This window comes from Cucurbita pepo, unplaced genomic scaffold (genome assembly GCF_057944985.1).
Source record: "Cucurbita pepo subsp. pepo isolate OVF unplaced genomic scaffold, ASM5794498v1 scafford_2, whole genome shotgun sequence".
NCBI classification, from domain to species: Eukaryota; Viridiplantae; Streptophyta; class Magnoliopsida; order Cucurbitales; family Cucurbitaceae; genus Cucurbita; species Cucurbita pepo.
The window spans coordinates 805,816-815,624 of record NW_028257907.1 but is presented as its reverse complement, the minus strand read 5'-3'; positions in this window follow the sequence as shown (position 1 = coordinate 815,624).

Sequence of the window (9,809 nt, the reverse complement as noted above, 5' to 3'; positions counted from 1 at the left end):
CTGAGAGTTGAGTGCTACAGGAACTTTCTCATACGACCTGAGAGTTACGTTAGCCGCAATGCATCTCATGGACGATGCAAAACTATGGTAGTGCTCAAAGGTGAATGGTATAAAAAATAGGTCATGCACCATAAACTCATGGGAAGATCGTTGATGGAATTGATGCAATCGACGCTCCCATGGATGGGTTGTCAATCAAAGACCTAACATTTGATATTGACTCTTTTGAACAAAGAGCCACACAATCGAACAGCTCGAAACGTCGCGGTAGCCTTGAGAACTCTAACACACGCAGGGAAGGACGTGTCGAAGAGTTACTCAATAAGCAAAAGATCGTGCTAAAACTCTTTAGCGATCTGACAAAAGACTTCAGGACATCTACACCAAAATCCATTGTCGTCTAGCGGTCAGGATATCTGGCTTTCACCCAGGAGATTCAAGTTCGATTCTGGGCAATGGAATAGAGTTATGTTATAGATATTTTGTTCAATTCAAATGGTTAATGCGAATAATCCAGTCGTTTTCGAGGTCTCTCTTGTTGAATGACATCTTGGTTGAGATGAGCACTCGAGTGAGTTTGACAAGTTGGGCTGTAGAGAACCTCACCTCAAGCCAAGTTCATGTGGGCTTAACAAACTTAAAATCCAAGAACATAACCCCTTAAATGGAATTCGGGATGCTAAGGAATTAAAAAGCTTTATTTTTGACGTAGAACAATGCTTGAAGGTTACAGGAACTTGCTTATAGGACCTAAGAATTACGTTGGTCGCAATGCATCTCATGGACGATGCAAAACTAGGGTGGCGCTCGAAGGTGAATGGTTTAAAAAATGGGTCATGCACCATAAACTCATGGCGCTCGAAGGTGAATGGAATCGATGCAATCGACGCTCCTCTAGATGGGTTGCCAATCAAAGACCTGATGTTTGATGTTGACCCTTTTGAAGAAAGAGCCACACGATCGAAGTTTGATGTTGACCCTTTTGAAGAAAGAGCCCCACGATCGAACAACTCGAAACGTCGCTGTAATTCTGAGAACTATATCACACACATGAAAGGACGTGTCGAAGAGTTAGACATTACCCAAAACATCATAGTAAAACTCTTGAGCGAATAGACAAAAGACTTTAGGACAACTACCCAAAAAATTCATTGTTGTCCAACGGTTTGGATATTTGGCTTTCACTTAGGAGATTCTGGTTTGATTCTCTGAAATTGAATATTATTTTCTTATTTCTTTTTATTTTATAGCTTCATCTTTTGTCACCAATTATATTTAAACTTTACCTCATTTTGAGAGGCACTTTAATGGTCAAGTTCAATAGTATCGTAGATTAAAGACTTTTATGAACATCGTACCTATGTTAGTGTTATGTTATAGATATTTGTTTCAATTTCAACAAGTGGGGTTGAGGTGATTCAAATGGTTAATGCGATAATCCGGCTATTTTCGAGGTCTCTCTTGTTGAACGCCATCATGGTTGAGATGAGCACCCGAGTGAGTTTGACAAGGAGACTCGAATTTAAACTTTACCTAGTTTGAGAGGCACTATAATGGTCAAGTTCAATGGTATTTTAGATTAAAAAGACTTTTATGAACTTTGTACCTTTGTCAGTGTTACTTTGTACCTTTGTTTGTGTTACTTTGTACCTTTGTTAGTGTTATGTTATAGACATTTGGACAAGTTCAACAAGTGGGGTTGAGGTGATTCAAATGGTTAATGTTACTTTATTTGATTCAAATTGTTAATGTGATAATCCAGTTGAATAGTTACAGGTTATTTCCAAGGTCTCTCTTATTGAACGCCAACAGGGTTGAAATGATTGAGATGAGCACGTGATTGAGTTTGACAAAATTGAAATAAAATCAAATAAAATCACTAAAAAAAATTGATAAAATTGAAAAAAATTGAAAAAAAAAACTAGCCTTATGACACTTCCTTCAACTAGAAGGGCGGTAAATCAAGGATTCCTTCGCCCAAGACCCATGATCCAACTCCCAACATGGAAATGATAAGCTATAGAATCATTCCAAGAACCTCAATGGATGGGTTACAAACTCACATTACCAATCTCAACAACTTGACGTGTCATCGACGTTAGAAGAACGACCGCATCAGAGCAAGTCATGGGGATAGAAGATCCCGTTGAAGGATGATAGACCAATCGTAATCTTCAGCCCAACGAGCCAAGCTTTTGTAGAAGCAAGAACCCTTGTTCTAAATTGAGTCAAAGCTAAAATTAGATAATGAGATCGAAGATTGAGAAACAAGATTTGGAACTTTATTCTAAATTGAGTCATTTCTCAATCGAACTTGATCAAGGCTTGATTGAATGACTAAGATGCAATCTACCACAAGAATTGCATGAAACTTAGAAATGACAAAGATATGCTCAGATTTCTATGAGGGGGATCGTCTCAATTTGAGAGATCAAACGAATCAGCTTGTAACACATGAAAACTATAGACCCACTCCCACTCCCACTCCCAATTCAGCTATGCTAACATTAAAATGAAAATTCTGAAATTCTAAAAAGAAATAATCACTAAATTTAGATTTCACTGTTTATTGAGATTTTAAAAAGAAATAGTCATTAATTTTAGATTGAATAGTCGGGTTATACAACTTAGTCAACTTAGTCAGCTTATGCAAATGGAAACAAGTGCAGTGAACGTGAAGATTAAACACGTGACCTTCAAATCTTTAGTTTGACACTCTCCCAACTGAGCTATCCCTGCTAACATTAAAAGTAAAAATTCATAAGTAAAGCTATTTCCACTAATTCATTATATTTTAAAAAGAAATAATAATAAACTAAACTATAAGGTGCAATGAATAATGCAGATCAAACACGTGACCTTCAGATCTTCAATCTGACGCTCTCCCAACTGAGCTAAACTCGCAATCATTAGAAATAAAAATTCATGAGTAAAGATATTTTTGCTGATTCATTGAGATTTTAAAAAGAAATAATGACTAATTTTTTATTGAATATTCAGGTTATGCAAATAGAAACAAGTGCGGTGAACGTAGAGATCTAACACGGGACATTCAAATCTTAAATCTGACTCTCTCCAAACTAAGCTATCCCCGCTAACATTAAAAATGAAAGTTTTTAAGTAAAGGTATTTCCGCTAATTAATTGAAATTTTAGAAAGAAATGATCACTAATTTTAGATTGAATAGTCAAATTGTGCAACGTGAACCATGTGTGGTGAACGTGGATCGAACACGAGACCTTCAAATCTTCAATCTAACGCACTCTCAACTGAACTATCCACACTAACGTAAAAAATGAAAATTCATCAGTAAAGGTATTTTCGCTACTTCATTGAAATTTTAAATAGAAATAATCACTAATTTTTAATAAGATATTCAAGTTATCCAACTTGTATAAGGTGCGGTGAACTAGAACACGTTAGGTATTTTCGATAATTCATTGAGATTTCATAAAGGAACAATGACTAATTTTAGATTGAATAGTCGGGTTATGCAACTAGAATCAGGTGCGGTGAACGTGGAGATCAAAAACGTGACCTTCAAGTCTTCAGTCTGACGCTCTCCCAACAGAGCTATCCCCGCTAATATTAAAATGAAAATTCATAAGGTATTTTCGCTAATTCATTATGTTTAAGAAAGAAATAATCACTAATTTTAGATTGAATAAGCAAGTTATGTTTTTAGATTGTATAGTCAGGTAATAAACTTGTATTAGGTGCGTTGAATGTGGATACAACACCTGTGACCTTCAAATCTTCAGTCTAACAATCTCCCAACTTAGCTACTCTTGCTAACATTAAAAATGAATATTCATCAGTAAAGGTATTGGGTACACTTCTGGAAATTCAACAAAAGGCAATAGTATTAGACTGAGATGCCAGATTTAAATCTCGCTTCTGGAAAATTAAACAAAAGGAATTGGGTACGCAGTTATAGTATGACATTCCACCCATAAACAGATGGTCAAACAGAAATGCTCAAGCAAATATTGAAAGACATGTTGAGGGTATATGTGATGGATTTTGTAGGAAGCTCGGATAAGTACCTACCCCTTATGAAATTCGCTTATAATAATACTTGCCAAGCCACCATCACAAATGGTCACATACGAGGTTCTTTATGGACGAAGATTTCGATCCCCTATCTTTTCGGAAGAAGGGGGGCAAACGACAACTATTGGGCTAGAGCTAGTGCAAATTACCAACGCCGCAGTCCAGAAGATTAAAGCTAGGATACAAACCGCACAAAGCTGAGAGAAAAGCAATGCAGACCTAAGGCGCAAGGACATGGAATTGTAGGGAGGGGATCATATACACCTAAAGGTAGCACCCCATGGTAGGGGTGCTCAGGTAGGGTAAAAAGGGGAAGCTAAGCCCTAGGTTTATCCCTCCCTTTGAGATATTAGAAAGGATTGGATCTGTGGCCTATAGAATCGGGCAATGCCCAAACATGTCTGCAGTACATAATATCTTTCATGTATCCATACTACGGAAGTATACCCTAGATCGTTCGCATGTACTGGCTCATGAAACTTTCTTCTTGAGAGATGACCTAACGTATAAAGAAGACCCGATTCAAATAATAGACAAGAAAGTCAAATGATTGAGAAACAAGAAAATCTCTCTCGTTAAGGTCCTATGGAAGAATCATAGAGTAGAAGAAGCCACTTGGGAAACAAAAGGCAAATAAGAACCTTGTACCCTGACCTATTTTAGAATAAGCACTTTCGATGACCGAAAGTTTTCAAAGGAGAGGAGAATTTGCAACACTCAAGGTCTCTAATAAGAGACAGTGTATAATCCGTAGTAGGTTGTATCTAGAAGCAAAGAACAAGTAAAATTGAAAAAACATTAAGAAAATGGTACTTTTTCTAATTTTTATAAACTTCCCGAATCATTAATGTTTTTATAGAATAAGAATTACAAGGTGCTTAAAAAAGGAAGGCTCCAATCGGAGAAAACTTTTCTAGCAGAAGATTCAGAAAAATCAAGAATGAAATTATAGAAATTCTAGACGTTTTAATGGTACTGGAAAATCCGTCTATAAATTAGGAATTAGGGTAGACTATTAGGGGCAAGAAGCAAGCTTAATCGAGTACCCAATCGAGAGATACAAGTTTTTTGTTTTGGGGCATCGTGTTCATGGGTTTACCTCGAATTCGAGAACTATAGTCCACTATTCATTTCCAAACTTGTTCTTGCACCTTCTAAATAAGTTTACCCATAAGTTTGGTGAAGGAAAGAGGTCCTCAAAGTGCTAGTAGGTTTTCACACGAATTAGTCCACGTTAGGTTACCCTCTAATGTTTTCGTAAGCTAAAACCTCAACTCCTAAAGCCTAACCCATGACATTATGTATAAACCTAGGTTCATCAATAATCCATGTACCAAGTACCTAGAACTATGTGAATAACATGCTGAATAAGTTGCTAGGATCCATACCCAGAAGTAACCATTATCTGCATTACGATGTGTACTAAAAGGCCCCTATTTTTCTTTAGGTAGGATGTCCTGCAATATGTATCATGAGCTGGATGTTATGATAGGCCTACCTTTCACATCAGCTAAATGAGATATCCTGCACAACGATTTACCAGTAGGATTACATGATTATGACGACACCACTCATGTGTTCCTGGGGAGAAAATTGAAGATTATTTTAGGGGAAGGTTTTCAGGATCATTATATGATACATGACATGATGACCTCTAAGTTCTAAGATCCTGAAAACATAACAAGAAGTAATATCCTAGCTTAAGGTCGCGATTAAGAACTTACTAGTAGGCTACTTACTAAGTTTTACACACTCCATGTTTATCATTTTTTTTCAAGTAACTAAGAGTTGGTCGTGGATGACTGGACTTTGGAGTGTGGGCCATGTACTAACTTCTATTTTTAATCTAGTATTTTTTGTTCTTCTTTTGAGTCTGCTTCTTATTTTGTGTTTGTAACGAATATGTATATGTAACACCCAAAAAATGAAGAAAATTAGCTCCCATAAGAATAAGTCACTCATGAAAGACCCAAAGGATAGAAAGGAAAAAAATTAAAGGATTAAGCAAGAACAAAGGGCTTAGTTAAGTCACTCGTGTACCACCCTTTTGAAAAGGATGGGAAAGGAAAAAGTAAATCAAAAGGGCAAAAAAGTCATTTTATCAATTATCAAGAATCTTTCCGGATTTGTAATTCCTTATCTAGAAGGAATCTCAAGATTAAAAAAAAGCTAAAAATGATCAAAAAGGGATGACCAATTTGTTGAAAAATTATAATTTTTCGAGAAAAATAATAATAAAATATTTGGAAAGTGGCAAATTACCAAAATACCCCTAGAAGAATGGATAATTACAGAAATGCCACTATAATTAGAATCAGAGCATCTACCGTGACCATCCGAGCAAAATCCTTCGAACTCAAATTTCAACCGTTGGATCTCCTCCAAACTTTGATATGATCTAGAATGAACACGCACGGATCATCACATCCAACGACTAGTATTCAAAGCCATGGTCGGTAAGGATATGATCGGAGTTGATATCTCTGAAAATTTATCCAGAAAGTTTGATCTCTAAATAACGAAGATTCTGGAGCTCTCAATGTCGATTTAAGCTCCTCCTATAAAGTCTTAAGTAGGAGCAACAATACGGAATAAGAATCGAGAAAGGTCGATCCCCCAATCGAAGGCAATAAGCGTTTAGATTGTGGGTCTCCTACTCTCAGGTTTCTTCCAAATTCGAGAACAATCCTCCACCATTTCTCTTCAAACTTCTACATAACGAAGAATCTGGAGCTCTCACTGTCGGTTTAAGCTCCTCCTATAAAGTCTGAAGTAGGAGCAACAATACGGAATAAGAATCGAGAAAGGTCGATCCCCCATTCGAAGACAATAAACGTTTAGATTATGGGTCTCATACTCTAGGATTTCTACCAAATTCGAGAGCAATCCTCCACCATTTCTCTTTAAACTTATTCCTACCGTTTCTCAACAAGATTACCCACAAGTTCTATGAAGGAATAGAGTGCTGAAAGTGCCTAGAAACCATTCCCCCAATTCAATCAGCCATTGAAGAACTTCAAGAAAAACTTGAAAATCCAATCCGAGGATACATGATGATTCGTCGAGCAAGAATGATTCCAATCAGTTTCTGCACCTACAAGGAATGCTTCCATAGAAGACCACGAAGAAAAATAACCTCGAGAGCGTGTCGAATTGAAGGAAATAGGTTTCAAAATTAAATTGGGGATAAGAGTCGAATTCCTATCTACGATCTCTTTTCCTTCAAATTAAGGATTCCTCTAACTTCAGAGGAAGAAGTTGAGTAAACTTGAGGAAGGAATCGAGAGATGAAACATCGTAGAACAAGCTACCCAAGAGATCGAAAATTTGGCGTTTTGAGTGAGTTGCATACCGAGAACGATTTTTGGAAATTAAGGTCTTACACTCAAAGACATTCCTCCAAACCAATTACTTTAGCCTGAAGAAAGGATATGGAAGAGGTTCAATGAAGAAATAGGGCCTTGAAACCCCTAGAATTGGCTACCCAATAAGAAATCCTTTGTGTAATCTCCAGCGATAAATAAGATTTTGGATGAACTTTGGAACCGAATATCTTAGGCTACTATCCACGAGAAGGTATCAAATCAAATCCCTAGCCCTTCCTTGTAATACCCATCTTTAAGTTTCACGAAGAAATCGAGGAGATAAATGCTGTAAATGTGGCTGAACAGATCGAGTTTTAGATGGCGGCGACGCGAAAAATGCGCATCTTCTTCCTGTTCAGAGGAAGAAAACGATGATATGGCCAGTTCAACTGAACTGTCCAAGTCAACTCAAAATTTGACCTTTTTTTGGGTTTTCTCAATTTTAACCCCATTCCAGACCGATTCTTATAGAAAATCTTATGGTTTCAGAAACTAGAAACAATGAGTATGTGGAAGGAAATTTGAAGTAAGTCAGATACTAGAAGCTCAAGAATGGACGTCCCAAACATCGACGACGAGGCAAGTAGCCACCTTGGACTTTTTGTTAAGAAATAAGTAGAAATTGCTTGGATTTTCATATGAACCCTAAACCAAGTATGAATTAAGGATATATGAAAGAAAAACCCAAAGAACCGTGAGTTAAGACCCTGAACCGATCAAATAGCTCGAGATTTAAGTAACGTTAAAATAACCCACTATATGAGCTCCGCTGCATATCAAATGTTAATACTGAGCATATTATATTATGTTGAGGTTAGATATGAAATTTGGTGGTCATTGGATAAGGATAAGTAGGTAAACCAAGAAACGGTGCAAAATGACCATAATGCCCCTAAGGTAATTTAGCTTCGGTTCATGACCTAGATGACCTTCAAATGCTATGAAATTTATCAGTAGATCTTATTTTATGAAATGTTATATGAATTCTTATCCCAAGAGGTTATATAAGGTAACGAAGTTTGGGAGTAATTGGAAAACTTTAGTTAGCGAAACCAAGATATGGGAGAAAATGCTCATCACGATCCATATGACCTTTGCCATGAAGCACGATGTTTATAAGTTCTGTAGTCAATGTTGCCAATGTTTGCTGCACACAAAAAATGATAGGGATGTTAAATTTTTTAGTCACTTTTGGAAAGTATGGTGGATAAATTGGGTACCAAATTATTGTTTTCAACTGCATGTCGACTCATGAGCAAACTGAGGTAGTTAATAAAATATGAGCAGCATTGCTTATGGCTATTATTTATAAGAATATTAAGACATAAATTGGGTAACAAATTATTGTTTTCAACTACATGTCATCTTCAGATTAATGAGCAAACTGAAGGACAAAATATCAATTTTCAAATGGAATGGAGAATAAGACCATTCGAAAAAACAAAAGGACAAAAGAAAAATATTAAATACATTTTCAACTAATGCATTTGGTTGAGAGATATTATGGCCAATATAAGAAAAATATAGCATTAACTAATTTTCATGGACACATATGGATCCTTAGCATACTAAAATGACTGTTATTATTGGTATCAAACCAATAACAATTCATATGAGCTAAATCTTCCAATTGATAATTAGGCCAAAGAAAGAACTTGAATTAATTTTTATATCTATCAACATGTTTGCTACTTTTATCTAAAACTTGATCACGAGTTTTTCTTATTTGCATTTTAAAATTATGTATTTCTATTTCTAGAATTGAAACAAAAACATGTGGATAAATTTCAAATATTGAGGCGCATAAAAGATATGGACCAGCAACTAAAAATGATAGATCCACTACAAGGCATTTGGTCTAATGGTATGATTCTCGCTTCGGGTGCGAGAGGTCTCAAGTTTGATTCTCAAAATGCTCCCAACAATTATATAAAATTGAAGCATGCAATATAATAAGATTTGAAATAGGTTTTTTTTAAACCTTGAACCAAGAAGTAATTGAGATGGATATTTGGAAAGAAAAAAAAAAAGGAAGCTATATTTAATTATAATTTACAAGTGTCTTTATAACATGTTAATTGAAGAGAGCAAACAACAAGAATAAACACACAAAGGAAATTTTTGTATGTATGATTCTCTTCAAATCTTGGAAACTATGAGGATTCCTCTCCTTTCTTGACATAAAGACTTACTTTTTTGGGACTTGGACCATAGACAGTCATCTACTCTTACTCCTACTCCCTTCTCTAAGAATCAACATAGCATAATCATTCCATGAAGGCCGAGGTAGTCTTATAAAAGAAGATGAGGCTACCACTTTCTATTGCAGAATTTCTATGTGAATAGAGAATGAACCATATTCTTGGGAGACAAGATACACAAATTGTTCTA